Source organism: Aythya ferina (genome assembly GCF_964211825.1).
Source record: "Aythya ferina genome assembly, chromosome: 3".
NCBI lineage: Eukaryota > Metazoa > Chordata > Aves > Anseriformes > Anatidae > Aythya > Aythya ferina.
The window spans coordinates 110,157,806-110,169,099 of record NC_140298.1 but is presented as its reverse complement, the minus strand read 5'-3'; the positions used below and the strand labels follow the sequence as shown (position 1 = coordinate 110,169,099).

Below are 11,294 nucleotides of genomic sequence, written 5' to 3'. Positions count from 1 at the left end.
CCTGAGCCAGGGATGGACTGGGTAAACACAGCCCGAGCAAACAGCTGCGGCCTTGTAGAAAATCTCAAGGCTTAAAGGAATACGCTGGGAAAAGCTGGAGAAGTGAGGTTCTTTGGCACAAGAAGGCAGATCGAGCCATTATGAAACCTGCTATGCCAGCTCCCCACCCCAATTAATGGTGTGGGGAACATCAGGAGATCATTCTCCTCTTAGGGAACACCAGGAGATGTTCCACCCTCCAGTGGAGATGCCTAAATTTAAAAGCATGAATATGGAATATCTCTTTGCTTTTCCTTCCTGCACCTATCAGTGGGGAACCAGGGTAAGTGATGGCTCACAAACATACATTCCACCTCGGGAAGGCATCCAAAATTAGGAAAAAAAATGGGCATATCTTTCATTCTCACTGAAGTTAATGGAAGCAGGCACATGTTGTAAGAGTTTTATATGCATTCCCAAACTGGAGTCAGATTAATATAGATGTTGACTTTTTAATCAAACAAAGCATTCCTGAAATAATGAAAAAAGTGATTTATTACTAATAAGAGTTTACAGGAGAGTTTCGCATATTTTTCTGAAATCATTACTTATTCTCACATGACAAGTCTGAATACTGATAGTTGGGCTTAATAACAGGTTACCTAAAGGATGCCTTGCTGTTCCTATTCACCAGATGGCTTTGGCTTTCAAGCAGAATAACAAAAAATAACAGTGTAAGAGCTCCTATAAGAAATTAAGATCAGTAATTCTCTCATGCTAAAATTCTTAAAACATCTCAGACCTCCAAATAATTCATTGTTGCCATCAATCAGTTTAATAGCCCTGAAGAACATATATCACAGCTCTTTGAAACAGGTGACGTGGTGGTGACACATCCTCCAAATTATTCATACGTTCACTTATCTTACTGAACTTTGTCACATAAAATTCAGTGCTTCAGGTAAGAAGGCAGTTTTGTCCCTGAAGGCTTTGGGTTTTTCTTCCTTATTGACCTACCACTGTAAAGACATATCATTGTAAAAAAGTACTATTGATTTTCAGAAGCTCTTTGGAAAAGTTGTATCTTGCCTTCATTAATGATTGAAGTAGTAGTAGAGCTCTACATCTGGTAGAGAGCTGAGATGGTCTGCATTTAGTCTCCAAATGACTGAAAAATAAGGCAAAACTAAGGAAAAGGTGTAGGAGTCCAAGCTGATGCTGGGGTTTCGGTCCTACTCGCGTTTAGATCTGGGGGTCTGAAAACATATCTGCAGTTGCTGCCTTTCCATGGAGGTACCTGAACTGCACAGGCAACTCAGGATTTTACCTCAGGAGTTTTGAAGAACCCAACTCCTCCACTGAGTGCCTAGGTACATGAATTTAGCTAAGTCCACCTTACACCTAAACCTGCCTGTGTCTGGGAAAGCAGAAGTGCCCCTGCCCTCCCTCACTTCTCTCCAAGGCTCTTTGGTGCCTAAAAGGCAATTCCTGACCCATGCCTCATTTCAGTGTCCCTTGGACATGCAGGCAACTTCAAACCCCTCTTTAGGACTCAGCTCTCTTACATATCTACAGGCTCCCTAGATGTCCCCCAGAATCAAATGTCAGGTGTTGCAGCATGCGGCAGAAATGATGAGCAGCCCATCACCAAGGCATGCTCTTGGATTTTTTACTGAATTTTGGCACCTTCAGGAGTTAGGCAGAGCTTGAGAGACAAGTTCTCAAAAACTTTTAAAAACATTCTGGTGTTTAAATCGTTCTGGGGCAGCATCTGGGATTTACGAGAAATCAGTTGAGCTCTGGGCTGGCAGCTTGGTCCCTGTGTGACCTGGAGGTTCTTGATATTTATTGTCCTGTCTGACGGATAAGGCTGCACCAATGCTACATAAACCTCAGAGGTAAAGAACAAAGTAAAAATCTCAGACAGGATTTCTGAAAGTTTTAAAACTTTTTCCATCGGGCTGTTCCCAGCAGGCAGAAAAATCCTGGCTGAAGAGTAAAGGCTCCTGAAATGAATAGCATAAAAAGATGTCTTTTATTATCTTGCTTCAAAGTACATATCATGACCATTAAGTTATTCAGGGCTACAAGTTCCAGACCTCCTTTTCCCCCCTTTCATCTAACCAGCAGAGGAAAAGTCCCTAAAATCTTCAGCGTTTACCACAGCCAACGCATCTTTCTCTGGAACAAAACATAACCCTTCCCAAACCCCACAACCGTCCCGCAGCCCACAGCCAGCCTGATTCCAGCATCTGCGCAACGTGCACGGTGACAAGCCAGAGACGGCGGTGTTTGTGTGCTGTCTCCTCGCTGACCTTTAGATAAGAGCAGCCTTCCCCTCCTCTGGTCAACAGGAAAAGCCAGGACAAGCCTGACCGGGAGCGCCCTGCAGCTTGTGGTGGCCTGAGGGCTGGGGGTGGGCCTCTGCCTGCACAGAGTCAGAGCCCTGTCACCACTCGATGGTTTGATGTGCAAAGTTAAAAACATGAGTCTCAGCTGTGCTGAGGGGCACCAGGCTGCTGGGAACAGTCCTGCCTGCCAGAAAGGGGTGGGAAGCCCTTTCTGAGGCCTAGTGCCTCAGAAAGCAGGGTTTGGGCATTGCTCTGCTGGCCCACCAGGCAGCTGGGACAGCCCCAGACTCGTGGAATCATGGTGTGGGTGCATGGCCGGTGCCATCAGCCCCAAACACACAGGATTCATCGATCCCAAATACACACACACTGCTGCTGTGGCTGTCAGGAGACCCCAGCCCTATCCTGCCCTCTGGTATGCAGGTGAGATGAAAGTCCCGTGGTCTTTTGCTCTGGGGGTTTGCTCAACCCCTCTTCTGCTGCTTGGTGCCCATGGGGTTTTTTGGAAGTTTGCACCTTAGAGCCTGGTTCCCTGCATGAAATTTGGCTGAAAACACCAGGGAAAAGTGGGTCCTGGTCCCATAGGGAGCAAAGAACCCCACATCACAGCCATGCTGCTGCTGCCCAGATAAAAAAATGTCTTCACCCATGTGGCAGGCAGGAACGTGGCTGAGGCAAGGCAGCAAATCCAGCAGCAGGGATAGGTAACCTCAGTGCTCATCCTCAGCTCCTCTAATTTGTTTTGATTCCATTGTGACCAGGTCGAGGGGCATCATGGATGTCCTGCTCTGTCCCCTGTCCCCTGCCCCTGTCCCTGGAGCACCTCCGACTTGTCAGCACACTCCTTCAGCAAACTGAGGGGTGTTAGTGCTCTGAGAGGCCTTGGTGAGATGTGGTGTGAGAGGGCTGCACGCTTTTCACAGCAGCTGATTTCCCACCTTAAATGAGAGCTCATTTGATCCCTTTTTTCAGGTAAGACTTTCGCCTGTTGGTGTCAACGGCAGGAGATTACCTATGGAAATGCAGAGAAGCATAGATGAAACATAAACTATCCAATCTAATATATTAACATATTTTTGAGTGATGAATTGCCATTGCCTTGCAAATAGCTTGCTGCTACATCAGCCTTCTGAAGCAGCAAACATATAAAATGAGCTCTTTGCTAGCATTATATTAAGGATTTTTTTGAGCTCCCTGCATTCCTGAGTGGTTCCCCAGCCCAAGCCATACATCACCATCATGCACTCACAAGGCTGAGTTAAGCGTGCCGCCTTGTGAGGTGCTGTGTGAGTGAGGAGAGCAGGTGGAGGCACCAAAGCTGAGCACCAACTGGCTTGTTCCCAAGAGGTGATGGGGCTAATGCCAGACAGTCCTGTACAGGGGCTGCTGGTCCTGCAGCCTTTACGTGGCTTTTTAGAGGGCCTCTGCCTTACCTCATGCTCTAGGGCACAGCAGGATTTGGAGGGAGGAATGGTGTCAACAGCGTGCAGAAGAAAGATGCTTGCTGGTTTAGACCACCATATCCACCACTATGCAGCTGGGAGGGCAGACGTCCTCCACCCACTGCTTTTGGGCTTCTTGACTGGTGCATCTGGGGATTGCTCCAGCCAGGGCCATGGCAAGAGCAGAGAGGGATCCAGAGAGGTCTGTGCCCAGAGGTCAAGGCAGTGTCTGATTTTGTCAGAATCATCCCCCTAAAATGGTGTAGGAGATTAGGGAGAGGAGAGGAGAAAAGGGGAGGTGGGGGCTCCCCTGATAAGCTCCCCTGATAAGCTCCATGGGCAGCGATGGTGCACGTGCACGCTGGTGGCTGCCCGGCAGAGCTTTGCAGTGGCTGTGCCCTTGTTTTTACAGCACAAAGCAGGGAAGCCCAGATCTCACATGGAAAAAAAGAAAAGGCAATGTTTCCATCTGTGTGTGGCCACCAGGCAGCTCACAGGAGACAAAAAGAAAAGCTGTATCAGTGCAACTTTCCCAGACAGACAAGCCATAACTCAGTGAGCCTAAAGCTCCCACAACGATCTTTCCTTCAGCTGCTGCAGCCTCCGCTCATTCATTTCCTTCCCTCCCACTCCGCTGCTTCTTTCATTACCCATTACAAGACCTATTCATGGACATCCCTTGAAAAGTCCCATTTGTCCACGACTGCACCGCTCGCCTTCTCTTCCAGCTACCGGGCATTTTCAGCCAGGGGCCCCGTCCCAGGCAATAAACACCGCTTTGTCCACACGCAGCACAGCCCGAGCACCAGCGCACACTGTCTGCCTGCGAGACAGGGGCTGCTCTGGCCCCAGCCAGCTATTGAGATGTCTTTGTGTGATGTTGCCATAGCTACCCTCCAACTAAACAGGGAAAGAGCTCCTTTGTCCCAGATGAAGGCCAGTGGAGTTTTGGAGCCCAGCCTGCCCCGGACGGATAGTGGGGATGGAGCTCACCCACAGCCACTGGGCCGTGTAGTGTTGTGCCCAGAGCCGTGGGGCTGGGTGGACACAGAGGCAGGGGGCTGCTTGGGCACAGCACCTTTTATATGCACATATCTATACATATGTCTATGCATACACTCTATACTGTGGAGTGGTGGTGGTTGAGGCACCAGTTTGCCAGCAAAGGGGGTGAAACCTGAAATGTGAGGGACTTGAAATAAATCATTCAGGAGCCCTTCCAGCCCTTGGCACAGCCCCTGCATCTCCTGAAAAGGGATTGCAGCTCCCGACCGAACGTGGATGTTTTCAGACCAGGCTCCAAGGCAGCTCGCAGCAGAGCCGCAGGCACCGCCACCTCTCCTGCCTCGGGCTCAGCAGCAGCAGTGCTGGCCCTACATTTCTGCACACATCCATTTTGCAAACCCATTCGTGCCCAGTGCACTGTGTGCATGTGTCTTTGCAAACACTTCACAACAAAGCATGGCCATGCCAAGTCCAAGGATCCACGATGGACCACAAAACCTCCAAGGAGAAGGAAGGAGATATGTGCTTAAATGCAAAGTACAAGGGAGATTATCCCATAACTGATTTTTTTCTTGTTTTTGCCTCAACCAGACCTTTAGCTTGATAAAAAGTGATGCTGAGTGTTTCCACACCACAGAAGTGCTGCAGCCTGACGTGGGCAAGGTAAAAGCATGGTGAGTGATGAGTCCTTGCAGCCTGTGCTTGATGTTTCTACGCTTGCACTATAATGCCCTGTGCAGACTTTACTTTCTTCCTAAGTACACAAAATGAAGGGAATGTTATGCAGAGAATATCTCCCATTAAATGCAGAGGTCTTTAGAGAGGAGCGTTGGGGTCAACACATCTAACATGATGCCCACTCTGGGTCTTACTGCTGCCTACCATTGACTTCCTAAAGCCACCTTGTTTCTTAAGGGTGCTTGACAGTTGGACTAGATGATCCTGGAGGTCTTTTCCAGCCTATATGGTTCTATGATTCTGAAAAGCAGGGAGAATTTCAGACCTCCTGAGGCTGGGCTCTAGGGACTACATTCACAGAAATTCAGAGAAAAAGGCCTGGACATGTTCAGCACACATTTCAGCTAACATGTAAACTAATTTTGAAGGAAGGACTGAAGACATACAAGTAAAGGAAAAAAATATGATAAAAATATAACTGGGTTTTACCAAGGTCGCTTGAGTCAGACTAACTTGATAGCTTTTTGGTGATAAGGAAAGAAAAAAAAAATAATAAAACAGTAAACAAAGTACTCCATGGGCTTTTTTAGACATGGGAAATGCTTTAGATCTAATCTGTCTGGACTTCAGCAACACTTTTGATAAAAGAGCCACATGGGAAATTATTGTTTGTGTTGGAAGAAGCAGGGACTGGTTTTCAAACTGAAGGTCCCTCCGGAAACAGCCACGAACAAACACAACAGGTTCTGCTGGAAGGAAAACGTTAGGAGCGGGGAGACATAACCGGTGAAATTCCTCGGAGCCAAATTTAGTTAGTTTTCTTACGGAACAGAAAACAGGCGAGTGCTAATGATACTCGCAGACAATGCTGGCCGGCCGGGGATGTGGCCCAGGACTTTAGTGGCTTTTTTTGCAGCAAGGTGGAGAGCTTTGTTCAGCTGCAAAGCAGCCGCCAGCAGCCACATTGCACACTCACACAACGCACCAAACGTTGTCACAGGTTGCACCAGGAGAGACTTCTGAGACAGCAAAGGCTGGTTTGTCCTCCCTTACATCTGTTTCTGGCAAAAAATGTGTGTTATCCTGGTCTTAGCTCAGGAAAATTCATTCAAACTGGAACAGGCTGGAGTGTGAGAAAGGCACTGAGATGTTGTAGGGAGCAGCAAGCATGTGCAGTGAGAGGGAATTGAATTAATCTGGCCGGGTCAGTCTGGTAAAGCAACGGCTGAGAGGCAATTCATTTGTGCTGTTAATACATCAAGAGACAGATAAACACCAAAGGGAAAACCTATGTAAGCTAAAGGCAAATGTTGGCACCAGAACAAATGTGCACCAGCCAGCCACAGATAACCTTAGACTGGAAATTAAAAGGAGTTTTCTAATCATGGGAGGAGAGGGCTTCAGCTGCAGCCTGCCAGGAGGAGCACTGCGGTCAGAGATGAGACCTGGCAATTCGTCTGTCCCGGTGGCTTATGACAGCAGAGACTGGTCAAACCAAACCACAGGGGCCCCCAGCCCAGTTTCCTCACTTCCTAAATCCTTTTTGGGAAAGCCTGCCCATAATGACCACGAGAAGCAGTGCTCACACATGTTATTAGAAATTCAAGCTTGTGAAAAAATGAAATATAAATTTTAAAAGGGGGTTCCATGATGTGTATAATAAACTGTACCCTGAAGATGGCTTGGAAGGCAAGGAATTGTGGTAATTGCCCTGGTTAATAACTCTGCACATCCAATTTACTTCTTTCTGCTTTACCCATGTTTGTTTGTCTTAGCTATTAGTAGTATCTTGTTTATTAAATCAGTGTTTTTCAGCCTGTGGTCTACAGATCCTGGAAGGCATTAGTGCTACCTGCAAGCATTTGTGCAAAAAACTAATTAAGAAAAGGAAATCTATTGTCAGGAGCCCTATGTTTGCTCTACAGAAATCTCTATTATAGAATTGACCAAAGCCTGAAAACAAAATAAAGCAGAAAAGCACCATGGTGGGCTGGAAATATTTGGGATGGGAGTTCCCACGATGTATGGTCTAAACACACTGAAAACTTAGATTAATTTATCACTATCAATATAGCCTTCAAATGGAAATATAGCTATATCTTGTAAAGGTGGTTGATAGCTAGATATTTTGATACAAGAAATGAGCCTTACAGGCATCTTATGCTGTAGGTAGGATTAGCTAAAGTGCTTGCACATCTACGTTGATTTAAAAGTGTTATCACTCCCTAACTAGCATAGTTCATGTCCTCTGTAATGTAGCCCAAAGGTGTAGGGCAGTGTTTCCATGTTATATATATAAATATACGTATACACAACACACAAAGCCTGCAGTTGGATAGGATATATATATCCATATGAGAAGTCAGGGCAGAGTCTTTGCATGTCAAAAGGCAGAAAAAAAATGAACTATTTCACCCTGCAGTACCTGCTGTGCTCTCACAGTGGGTAAGTCAGGGATTTGGGGAGCAGCTGAGAACCCCCAGCTGTTGGACAGGAGGAGGAATGGTGCAGTGAAGCAGCTGCTCTCTTTCAGTGCTACTTTTGACACTTGCCTTTCAGCCAAGTCATTCAGCCCCATATGCATCAACCATAATATTGTATAGCTTGTTTTTTATCTGCTATTTAGTCATGACCTAACGACCCAAAAGGCAAAATCCCCAGCACTATTCTAATCCTCCAGCAGAAGCATCAGGAGCTCTGAGATGTCTCCTGAAGCACAATTTACAAATCTGTCCTGCTTTTTAGGCATCATCTGCAAAGTTTGCATACAGATCCAGGATTATTTGGACCAAATGGTTTGAATCCATTCCCAATGTTTGCAGTTTGAAGTTGGACACATGTGCCAATTTCTCCTTCTTTAAAGCTGCCAATTAATTATAGGTGGTACTGGAACAGAGAGAGAAAATGAGCCAGCGTTTCAGGTTTTGGGCTCAAGTGAAGCAGGCTGATGTCCCTGTTGTGTCTCAGACAGGGACAAATCATTTAAGCTTGTTTTCCTATATAATTGTGCAGAAAATGTGATTGAGATCATGGGAGGTTCAGGCCACAGTGGTGGGAGCCCTATAGACAAGTTCCACATCTGCAAAGGTCTCTTATGTCATGACTGACTTCAAAGGCATGCAGGCTCCTAATGACTTTGGTAGCTCTGTGGGTGAGAATTTGCATATGTATGTTGTGTATATATGCCAGCAGTGTATCTACACCAGGAAAGGAGTTCCCCCTCACTGGAGGACAGCAGAGAGGCAGGGGCATTGCCTTCACCATCCCTGTGGGACCAAAGAACTGCAGCAACCAGGTGCATTGCATTAGTGCAAGTGCTGCTCTGCCACCATAGCTGGTTGTGGTGAGATCGTGGAGTCTTACCCTCTGGAGACATTCAAAACCCACCTGAGTAGCCCTGAGCAACCTGCTGTCACTGACCCTGCTCTGAGCAGGGGCTTGAACTACATGATTTCCAAACTCAGCCCTTTCTGTGACTTTGATATGTACATATGTGCAGATACACGACCCCTCATGTCTCAGATGTACTGCTGAATTACAGAAGCTCCATGAACTACATCCATCAGCTGATGCTGGTGGTGCTCAAGCATCTATCTGCAGACATCTGCATGTGCACTGTAGCATAAACCTCTTTTATGGAGGTTTAAAACCTTCTCTCCAGCAGCAAACCACCACGGCTCTGCTGACACGCAGTAATCTGTGAAGCTGTAATACACTGAGTAGGTTTCTGAGTCCTGCAGGTAACTGGAGCAAGGAGGAGACGTGGTGAAGGTCTGGCTAACTGATACAGAATCAAATCAATTTATGAAAAAGGGATATAGGCACATTCTGACACTTGCTGGAGCACATTTCACTGGTGATTCTTGTGACACCTCCCCAGGTCTTTGTGAGAAAAATTAGTTTACAAAATTCTAATGAATAAATAAAACTTTTTAAAGATACAAAGAAAAAAAACCACTTTGACTAATAATACACCAATAATACATTAAAGCACAAAGTATTGTCAACAGTAAAAGCTCTTAATTTGGGTCAACTAGTGATTTAAATAAATAAATAAATAAAAAGCTCTTCAAGAAGATCGCTCTTTAGAAATTGAGTCCTGGGAGCCAGACTCACCACTGAGCTCCATCTGCTTTGCATCACTTTGTGACGCAAGCCCAGATCTGAGCATCACCAGGACCATGCAGAGCAGCTGGGGCAGATGGGGATGACTGGTCCAACAAGCCTTCATCAATTCTTTGGACCTTTACACATTCAGGAAGGGTTTCATTTGTTTATTTTTGTCTATTTCTTATGGCTGCTCTTCAGACACTGCAACAATGGTCTCACAGGTGCCAAATTTGCTGAAATGCAGGGTGGTAGGATGACTGACCTGACCTCTCAAAGGAGGAAGTTTTCTGCATAGAGGACAGTAAAGGGGGGACCCTGCTATGGGTTTTTCATAGGTAGCTCTGAGAGACAGTACTACTTAGCATAGAAGTTCTGTGTTTGCCATTCATCCCCTTAACTGGCAAAATTCACCTCACCTCTTCTCTGGCCATTTTTGTCTGTCTCAGACACCAGAAGGTCTCTGAGGACAGAATATCTTTTGCTGGACCCACAGGGCTTGTACTGCAAACAGTGAAGGAAGATGCTTGCTACGAATTTGAGCAGCAAAACCTGCCTCTAACAAGAAACTTTGCTGGTGCAGTCTGCGGAAAGCCTGTACACATAACCTTCTGGGATGAGACATTTAGTCAATACACTCAGTGTGGAAAGTAAAATGTAGGTAAGAGCGAGGAATGAGAGCTCTCTTAATCATTGTCATTGATTTTCTGGAATGGCTAGGTGTCTGTTTATAGGAAGGATGAGGTGACATTCTATGTTTATTCAGTGTCTGCTTTGGGTGGGAGGAGATGGCCGTGCCAATTAACAAGTTTAATTAAAGCAGCAACCTTTCTGTTCCAGAGGTGGGAGCCTGTCATCTGTCAATTTATTTTCATGAGCAAGTCATTAAAGAAGGAGCTGCTGAGGACTTACTCATACAGCCCAGGTTTGCCATGCATCTTCTCTGGCTGCTGGAAATCATTTTAGATCCAATATTGAGGCCTTTAGGTGATAAACTCAAGGATATGAGTCTGAATAGTTTCAAATTACATCTGTGATGTTTTACCGTGTTATTGAAATCTCCCAACAGCAGGGACATGCTGCTGCAGTCTATTGCAAGACTAATATACCTGGGTTTCATATATGTGTCACACCCAATATATCTTCAGGAGCACCCAATTCCCATTTTTGTCTTGCTGCTTGCAGTGGTGCTTACCTCTACTGGTCATGACTGTTCTGCCTTTCAAAGTAACTGAGCCATCTGTACTGAAAGACAAAGCTTGTGCACCTGGGCCAGGTGAATCCCAAGTCAGCTCTTTGGTGCTCCTCATTGTCTCTGCGAGTTTCTCCAACCAACATGTGTTTTTTTTTCACTATTAGGATATCCATGGTTCTTCCAAGACAGCCTACAGAGGAGTCTTTGGGAGCTTTGGACATGAGGAGATCAAGGATGCGAGAAACAAAACTGGTCTGCCCCCAGGAGCAATACGTAGTCTGGCTTTGTGGGGATGTGTCATAAATAAAACAGGCAGAAACCATTTTGGTGTTGTTGGCTTAGACATCTTCATATGTCATCCTATGTCCAATGTCTATTATTCTGTGCAGAGGGAAAAAAAAAAATGTTTTGTGGAAGTCAAGAGATCCTTCCCATAAATGCCAGTCCAAAGAAGTTTGACTTGCTTATACACACAAATAAGACAAACCCTGTGTGCTCATGCCGGTACATGCATGGATTTATGCAGGTACACATACG

General features: G+C 45.9%; 1 long non-coding RNA gene across 1 annotated transcript; it reads left to right on the top strand.

Annotated features, from left to right (window-relative positions):
- Positions 1–11,079, top strand: LOC311435310. Its single transcript, XR_014692052.1, has 3 exons — positions 1–322; positions 5,369–5,451; positions 10,922–11,079. It is a non-coding gene; the product is annotated as an uncharacterized lncRNA (long non-coding RNA).
- Positions 11,080–11,294: the final 215 nt, after the last annotated feature.